Raw genomic sequence first — 10,227 nt, 5'->3', positions numbered from 1 at the left:
AGTGCCTGATTATAGAGCATGAATAGCCCCAAAAAAATCTTATTACAAATACTCTAATATAAACCTAAACAGAGTCCTTAATGTAGCCTATTTTCTCCTGACCCAGTTCTATATCTTCCATACACAATATTCCTCTCTAAGTAAATAAAAAGAGACATGGCTCTCATCTGAGGTTTTGTTTTGTGTGGGCTGTGACTTGTAGATATGGGCCTAAAATGGGCCACCGAGAACAGACTGTATTTGATCTTCCTGAAGCTGCTTGATGGTGGTCTCACAGTGTGTGGTTCATGACAGACTCACGTCACCGCTGCCCTTGTCTGAAAGGTCAGCAGGCTCGGGGCTCCATGGGTGGTGGGCCAGTGTTTACGTTAGCAGGTGACATGAGGCAAAGACACACGCCAGAGATGTCGTAGACAGACACACATAAACAATGATACAGTGTTGCGATTCTGCACACTTGGGCATCACATTTTTTCGCATGCAGGGGAATGATATGAAATTAACACTTCTAATACTGTACCTCTAATTTAAAAAATGTAGATTGTGGGAATGTTATGTATTCAGCTGTTATTTTGTCTATGTGGAAGTTCCTCCAGGTGTCACATTGTCTAGATTTTTTTCTTTGTTAAAACTTCCAAACTGAATATTGTATTCAAAATATTGTGTTTTCATTAGTGTATAATTTGCCAGTCAATTTGAGTAGTCATAGCTTAGAATGCAAGAGTCCCCTGCATGAGAAGGCTCACTTGTCACAGTAGCTCAGTAAGGACCAATCAAAACACTGTCTATACAGAAGGCCTTTAGTTTATTACAGTGCATGAAAATGCACTGTACTGTTCTTCCTAGGCTTCTTATTATTATTCCGCTTACCACTTTTTCCATACGCAATTTCTCTTGAACAGTTTAACTTAGAAACTTCATTCAAACTTTGTAACGTAGGTCTTCAAACAGATCGGGTTGCTATGTCTTTTCAACTTTGAAACTTTTATACTTTTTAAACTATTAAAGAAAAACTTTTTAAAAATCCCCATAGACTTAACATTGCCGATTATGACATCATAATACGGCCATTAAGCAATTAGAATCCTATGGCAGGTGTTCAGGCCACCTGCAGCCTCAGGCTTTAAGCATACAATCTGGGTCAATTAAGACTACACATCCTATTCAACTGTTTCCTCTGCCCAAAACTGTTTCAAAATAAAAGTCCTCACTACAATAATCCACTGTTAAAGGAAAATTCCGGTTTTTAGCACTTTAAGGCCCTTTTCTGGTTTGTTTTGGATGAACTAGAGTGGTGGACACCGAAATTTTGACGATTGGTCCTGTCTCGACTTTTCTGACTCGTTTTGAATCGCCTTTTCGCTTCTCAGGGTGGCTGGCAATGGGCATACTGTAGTAGGCTACTCAAACATGTCCTAAAACAACCCTTAACGTTCGTTTTCAAAACTGTGCAACTCACCGAGTGGTTAGTGGTGTTCGTTGATGTTCCAAAACAAGTAGCGTAGCGAAATACAGTTTCTGTCATCTTTTATTTGGCATTTTGTAAAATCCCATTGATTTCTGTCATTGCACGTTGATATTACTGCACCACCGTCTATGCTTCAGGTTCAAATACGAACCATACATTGCGCCGATATATTTGCTTTTAATAGTCAACGAACTCCACTAACCACTCGGTGAGTTGCACAGTTTTGAAAACGAACGTTAAGGGTTGTTTTAGGACATGTTTAAGTAGCCTACTACAGTATGCCCATTGCCAGCCACCCTGAGAAGTGAAAAGGCGATTCAAAACGAGTCAGAAAAGTCGAGACAGGACCAATCATCAAAATTTCCGTGTCCACCACTCTAGTTCATCCAAAACAAACCAGAAAAGGGCCTTAAAGTGCTAAAAAACGGAATTTTCCTTTAAACAATGTAACCCATTAAAGGGGTGGTTCAGGATTTTGGACATAGGACCTCATTTCCAAGTAAGCAAGTGTGATATTTATCAGTGGAGACCGTTTTCAACACGTTTCATCCAGTCCTTCTAATTGCAGAGTTCGCAGGTGCTAGGCTAGCGTAGAGGTCTGCGCGGGACTGATTTATCAGTCCCGCGCCCGCCCGCAATATTCTGTCCCGCTCCTGCCCACTCCCGCATTAATGTGTCATTTTTAGTCCCGCTCCCGCCCGCATCTGTAACATAATGTCCCGCTCCCGCCCGCTAAAGCCCGCATGCAGGAGAGATTTCAGTTTTTCATTTTTCAGTTTTTCATTTCTGTCTCACGGAAGGAGCACACACACCTGAGAAAGACTCCAGATGTCAGTTTCTTGGTTCTTGGTTCTGAATGTAGACTAACAACTGAAGTAGCCTAGTCTGGTACCCTCTTCCTCTGTCGTGCTTTCGATTTCGAGTTTTGACAATGAGCAGCAGGAACAAATTGAACCCACGTAGGCTAAACGACAATATAGGCTATAGGCTTATCCGTCAGTTATGCTTAAACCCCGTTTTTTTTAATGCTGCCTAACAGAACATCCAGCTGAACTCTAGTTATGAACACTACTTTTCATCATTTCCATATTTAATTTTACGCACATATTTAATTTGCGGGAGTGCAGTGAATCATCAGTTTGTCCCGCACCCGCGAACGCACCTCTCTCATCCCGCCCGCTCCCGCAAAGAGCTTTCAAAAGTTGTCCCGCGCCGCACTCTTTTGCGCCAGGACCCTCGGGTCCCGCGGGTTTACCGCGGGAGTGCAGACCTCTAGGCTAGCGCAAGTCAACGGTATGTGCTAGCCTGCCACTAAAAACAGTCTTACCCACTCCAAAGTACACCCGAGGCAAATAAATTATAACGCCAGACTATCGATGTAAATGACTGTTTTGATAGTGTTTTTTCTAACGTTATTCTATCCTTGCATTTCAACGATCGCATTACATTTTGAGGGACTAGTTTCTTAGCAGCGGCGGAATTATACTTGCTCCGGTTAGTAGTACTGCGCCGAAAAGTAAACAGTAAAGCGCACTCCAATGGGGATACCTAGTAGTAGCCTGGTAATATCAGTCCGCCGCTGAGATGCAAAATGACTACTACTAACTTCAGGGACCAAAGTATAACTATTGCAACGCAATGCGAGGGTAGTTGTATTTCTCACACTATTCTATCAACACAGACATTTACATCGATTGTCTGGAATTTGCCTCGGGTGTACTTTGGAGTGGGTAAGACTGTCTTTAGTGGCAGGCTAGCACATACCGTTGACTTGCGCTAGCCTAGCACCTGCGAACTCTGCAATTAGAAGGACTGGATGAAACGTGTTGAAAACGGTCTCTACTGATAAATATCACACTTGCTTACTTGGAAATGAGGTCTTATGTCCAAAATCCTGAACCACCCCTTTAAACTACTGAACTTTTTACATTCAACTTTTAAACGGTCTACTTTTAAACTATCATTAAAGTATCTATCTATTAAACTAGCTGTCTATCAACAACTTTTAAACTATCTACATTCAACTTTTAAACTTTTAAACTATATACATTCAACTTTTAAACAGTCTACTTTTAAACTATTATTAAACTATCTATTAAACTAGCTGTCTATCAACAACTTTTAACTTGTCATCAACTATGTCAACACTTGTCATCAACTATGACTCCTACCCACAGTAGCTAGTTAGCATGGTTAACATAGTTAGCATGTTAGCATTGCTAGCATTGTTAACATTTTTAGCAAAACTGATAAAAATGATTAGCTAGGTTAGCTAAGTCACATGGTTAGCGTAGTTAGCATGGTTAATATGCTAGTTAGCATAGTTAGCATAACAACTAAAAATGATTAGCTAGGTTAGCTAAGTCACATGGTTAGCATAGTTAGCATGTTAGCATTGTTAACATGCTATTTGGCATAGTTAGCATAACTACTAAAAATGATTAGCATAGTTAAAAATCTTAGCATAACTGCTAGCAAACATTAGAGCCATTCCAACTTTCAGTTATCGTCAAATATCTACCTATACACAGCCATTAAACTATTTGAATATCAACATTCATTAAACTTCCAGTCTGTCAACAACTTTTAAACTATTTACCTTCAACTTTTAAACGGTCTACTTTTAAACTATCATTAAACTATCTATTAAACTAGCTGTCTATCAACAACTTTTAAACTATCTACTGTCTATCAACAACTTTTAAACTATCAACATTCAGCTTTTAAACAGTTTACTTTTAAACTATCAAGTTTTATTAAGCTATGCAACCACCATGTCTATCCTAGCATCACCGTAGTAACCATCTCTATATTATCTGTTTTAACTATACATGATATTTTACATCAAAACTTTAGCATTTTCATGCACTGGTAATTCCTTGGAATTGCATTTCTAGTTTGCCACTTGACATTTCACCCCTTTTTATGTCCCTTAACAGCTACCATATTTTTTTCCACATGCTCGAAAATGGAGTACTATTCAATGGGTTGCAATTCGGAAACCTCACCATTGGGAGCTACACACTGTAGCTGTAACCAGAGGTGGAAAGTAACGAAATACATTTACTCATTTTACTGTATTGAGTAGTTTTTTGTGTATTGTGTATCTTTTAAGTAGTTTTTCAAATTAGTACTTTTGTTTTTACTTGATTACGTTTTGAGTGAAGTATTGTACTTGGCTAACCTGACTCCGCCAGATGGATTTGCTCCGCATATCCATCTGGGAACTTTTCATTGAATAACTTTTGGGAAGAGGCGAACATACTGGTTAGCTGATTGGATAAACCATCTGTCTATCACCACCTTTGTTGGTTATCGACGGGCCAAATCAACCAATTAGATGAACAAAGTATTCTTCTAATGCCGTTTAACATACAATTAAGTTAGGTAACGTGACAAACGTTAAGATGTTTTAACTTACCATTTAGGCCTATGAACCTAATCAACGACAATTCCCATCAAGTTTTCACGGTAGGCCCTACACTTCTGAAGATAGTATATTCCTCCATTATGAACTGGAATCAGCCGTGGAGGATGTCTGTGTCGTTCATTTCTCCCAGCTGCATGGCTGAGACTCAGCTTCACAGTTTACCCAGGAATACTTTCTAATTTGAATAAAACTTGCGCAATAGCTATATGCTCATCTCTGTGGATGCCGTCATGTTGTTCGTTGCGTCACACCTCAACCCGCCTCAAATCCAACGCTGATTGGACGTTCGTTTGGTGAACTGCTCCAAATTTTCTTTAAAGGAACACGCCACCAGTAGTGATATATGTTCTTACCGTAACTTTCACGAGTTGAGTCGTACCTCTCCCGCGTCGGTAGGTGCACTCAAACGCTCTGTCGCGCGGCGCGAATGTGTTAGCATGTTGCTATGCTAGCGGGCTCTGCCGTGGCCGTAGAGAGAGGCACATAGCAGTATTCAAACACCTCCACGTTTTACCTACTTAAATACAGTTGCACAAGTAGTTGATGAAAAATGTTAGGGCACACAACATGAAACGTGACGATTTTCCAAGCGAATAAACATGAGAACTACAATGTGTGGCGCAATAGCACTTGGGAGTACTTCGACCTAGCGTGGTAATATTATTAACACCTAATTGTAGATCCTATCCACCACAGAGTTTAGAATCCATGCTGGATCGACCCTCAGCCTCTCCCTCCCCTCTGAGCGAGAGAGGCACACACACTAGAGGTGGTGGCTGGTTGTTTTAATGTAGGCTATATGGGTGATGCAGCGCTGCTGACGTGAGGCTAGAAAGCCCTTGCCTGTTCTAGAAAGACTGATCTAATGCAGCAAATATATTAAAAGGCAAAAGTCGTACATTGGCTAGGCCTATCCCCAGAATATCAGCAGCAAACTCAGTCTCTGTCGCGCAAAACAGTCTCCAAATAAAACGCACATCGGCCTGTTGCCTATTCTGCCAGCTTGTGACAATATATCGTCCAAAATGCTTGATTGCATTGCATTCTCCACATTTTTAGCTACATTTTCATGTACCACATCAGCATTTTTGTTCAGTGAATCTTTTGTAAATTGCTTTACAATTACCGTCGGGCCCTTGTCAGCAGACTTCGGCTTGCCTCTTGCCACTCCTTGTCTTCCGATGTCATTTCTGAGTCATCTACAGATGTTCACCTCCCTAAATAGAACCAACTTCAACCTGTGTTATATCCTAGATGAGACTGCCTGGGTTATTTTGTTTAGATATTAGCCTATATATAAAACACATAATTGTAGCCTACCATTCAGGGAATAGGCATTTACAGAGAGACAGAGAGTGATATGACTAAGAAATGACATCGGGCGATGGCAGTGCGAGATGTTCAGAACCTAAGAGCTAAAACTTCTACAAACTCACTAACATCCACAGCGGAAAAAGAAGGTAAGAAAAATAGTCGGAAAACTTAGATGTGTAAGGCAAGCAAGCAAGTTTGGCGGTTGTTACTAAAAATGTGAACATGCACGTTGCATTGTTGTGCGGTGGACTTTCAGAATGAATGGAGTCGGAGTTTCTTTAATATCGAGGCGTCATATTTGTCCGATGGCCTGCTATAAAATTAATTGCGATGTCTGTCTGAAAAAGACGCGCTCGTGCAGTCAAAATGAATGGGAGTCTTCAGAACAGGCTTGTCAGTCAACCTGACATAACAGTGTGTAAAGTAGCCTATAATGTGAATGACTTGTTATTTTATCAAGGATTTCTTTCTTTTTGCAAAAAATAAAGTACAATAGGCATTAATTAGTAGGCCAGGAGCATGCTGAAATTATGTGGCAAATTGCGTTTTTTATTACAATGATAAAATTGTAAAAGGACGTGACCGAAGCTGAGGCAAGCCAGGCAATAGGCCTATAGGCCCGACGGTAATTGTAAAGCAATTTACAAAAGATTCACTGAACAAAAATGCTGATGTGGTACATGAAAATGTAGCTAAAAATGTGGAGAATGCAATGCAATCAAGCATTTTGGACGATATATTGTCACAAGCTGGCAGAATAGGCAACAGGCCGATGTGCGTTTTATTTGGAGACTGTTTTGCGCGACAGAGACTGAGTTTGCTGCTGATATTCTGGGGATAGGCCTAGCCAATGTACGACTTTTGCCTTTTAATATATTTGCTGCATTAGATCAGTCTTTCTAGAACAGGCAAGGGCTTTCTAGCCTCACGTCAGCAGCGCTGCATCACCCATATAGCCTACATTAAAACAACCAGCCACCACCTCTAGTGTGTGTGCCTCTCTCGCTCAGAGGGGAGGGAGAGGCTGAGGGTCGATCCAGCATGGATTCTAAACTCTGTGGTGGATAGGATCTACAATTAGGTGTTAATAATATTACCACGCTAGGTCGAAGTACTCCCAAGTGCTATTGCGCCACACATTGTAGTTCTCATGTTTATTCGCTTGGAAAATCGTCACGTTTCATGTTGTGTGCCCTAATATTTTTCATCAACTACTCCTGCAACTGTATTTAAGTAGGTAAAACGTGGAGGTGTTTGAATACTGCTATGTGCCTCTCTCTACGGCCACGGCAGAGCCCGCTAGCATAGCAACATGCTAACACATTCCCGCCGCGCGACAGAGCGTTTGAGTGCACCTACCGACGCGGGAGAGGTACGACTCAACTCGTGAAAGTTACGGTAAGAACATATATCACTACTGATTTTGGGTGGCGTGTTCCTTTAACGGAAAGTATCCAGACTGATCTGGGAGTGAAACCCTGAAGCTCGCGAGATCAGGATGGTCTCACGAGGCTAGTACTAGGCTACATCACAAATCCCATGCGTTACTGAGTAAAAAAAAAAAAGTTAAGACTAACGACAACCTAAAGGAAGGGGGGAAATTGCGCCCGGAACCACTAGAATGATCAGCATGTAGCATAGGGCATGAATCAAGCTGGCACCAAGTCTTTCTGAAAGAGATGGAGATGGAAGTGGATCACTAGATAGGCTACCTCAGATTACCTGTGTAACCGAGGAAAGTGTATTTTCCGCTCTTTCAATGGGTTGCCTCAGTTCTATTGCGGAGATATTCAAGAAGTTTAACACCATGGGATTTCGTGTTTTAACGTGTGTGCTCACCTTTCTTTGGAAAGAAGTTTATTATTCTGTTTCCCCTCATTTTCATCTCTCTTTTTCTCGTTTTTGCCTTTTTGCCTCTTTTTGGTAATCCGACTTGGTTTCCTTGGAGAAAGACATTGTAGCACAACAATTAGCTTTCCACTACTAGCGATGCTCAACTATGTAAACAAAATAAGATACCTTATCAATCGTTGTGCAGGCGGACCAAACCATTTTGCGCTTTAGCAAGGGAGAGTGAGAGTGACCTTAGACCTTGTCAAACTCATATTAGGTAGTGGGCCGGATTTGTTGAAATGAAACCTCGTGGGGGGCTGTCATTGTCATGGTCATTATCATTTTTCTGCATGGTTATCAGTAGGGTTGCCACCTGTCCAGGATTTTCCTGATTGTCCAGGATTTTCATGGTCTGTCCAGGAAAATAAAAATCCTGGACACTGAATGTCCCGGATTTTTGTACATGATGCGCAAAATGTGTATTTCAGTTTAATTGAAGCGTGCCTACGTCCATAAACGTATGCACAGCCTTGGCTCTACAAAAATGACGTAGCATAACATGGGTGGTGGTGGTGGGGGCACGCACAGTGGAGGTTCATTAGAAATGGTAAGGTGGAGATGGAGAGTGTGTGGGACAAGGAGAGACAGAGAAAGGAAAGTTTATTCCACATAAGCAAAAAAGCAGAACCTAATTATGCATTCCCCCTTTTTTCTCAATACTGCCCCCAGGTATCCACAACTAAAAACTGTTGAAAATATAACAAAATAATAAAGGTCTGCTATTAAATAAAGCAATTAACTAAACAAATAACTAGAAATTGTCATTCTTACTAATTTTAGCTATACAATTGTCGCTTAGAATGAAGTTTTTTATCTTGGGTTAGATGTGCGAAAGGCGCCGTTGCTTACAAACAAAAAGGTCGATTGGATGGTCAAAATGTCCAGGATTTTTGTCCGACACAGGTGGCAACCCTAGTTATCCCTAGTTATCAGAATTTAGTCAGTCAAACTTTACATTTCGTCTGACATTAATTTTGACATTTAATTTGGAAATTAAAATATCCAGGTAAAATTAGATATACTCCAGACTTTTCAAGGGCCTTCTCCTCCATTGGGGCCCTGTAATCAGTCCCAGTTTCCCCCCAGTCCGAGGCCCTTGGATCTGCTGAACTCCTTTACAAATAGAGTTTCTCTCTGAAACTCAACATGGGCCTGCCTGCCTCAGATGCCTGTGAGCAGCTTTTCAGTTGTGCTGGATTACTGTTCACTGCAAAGTGAGCAAGGATGAGCACAACTCATTTTGAAAATCAACTGCTGCTCAAACTTAAAGGAAAACGGCGATTTGTCACATACTGTAGATCTCCGTTTCAGCAGCTAGCAGCTAAGTTAGCCAGGCAGCTGCAGCGCTACACTCTGGGGGGCATGAACATGGGGGCTCACGAACATGCCCCCAGAATGTAGCGCGGTAGCTGCCTGGCTACTTTAGCTGCTGGCTGCAGCCACTAGAGCCCCCCCCCCCGCCAAAAAAAGTAACTAAGTAACTTTTACTTAAAGTACATTTTAAATTAACTACTTTTTACTTTTACTTGAGTACATTTTCAGATGGGTAATTTAACTTGTACAATATTTCATCAAAGTATTGGTACTTTTACTTGAGTACAATATTTAAGTACTTTTTCCACCTCTGGCTGTAACTCAAATATCATCGTAATACAATGCACAAATAAAGGTATTATCAAAGTGAAGCCAAGTGTGGAAAAAGAATGCAAAAGATCAGTACAAATAAATCCATGATGTTTCCCACTATTCCCCAAACTAGAAGGGCTGAGAAAATAACACAAAATATAATGAAATAAAATAGATGTTAGCTGCCTGCATAAACTGTAAATAAGAAAATGACCAATGCTCAAATTGCTTTGCTGGAGAGCGTCCAACTTAGAAAAAGGAATAAATAAAGACAGATGGCCATAAATTGTGCCCAATAATGTTTGATATTTCAGTTATAGCCATAACATTCAGTCAACTGAGTCCTGAGTATTTCTAACTCTGTTGGCTGCTGGGAAAGTTTGTTTCAGAACACTCATGTTAGCTGTGGTGCTGAAACATTCCTTAGATGGAGGCTGATTTTTGGGGGCTCAGAGCTGAATCTGCCAAAGATGGATGAAGACACCGCAGGCAATGG

Source organism: Alosa pseudoharengus, unplaced genomic scaffold (genome assembly GCF_046254945.1).
Source record: "Alosa pseudoharengus isolate Yale_2024_CS ecotype anadromous, Long Island Sound unplaced genomic scaffold, YU_APseudo_1.1 YU_APseudo_1.1_scf_20, whole genome shotgun sequence".
NCBI classification, from domain to species: Eukaryota; Metazoa; Chordata; class Actinopteri; order Clupeiformes; family Clupeidae; genus Alosa; species Alosa pseudoharengus.
The sequence above is the reverse complement of the archived record's forward strand: the minus strand, read 5'-3'. Positions refer to the sequence as shown.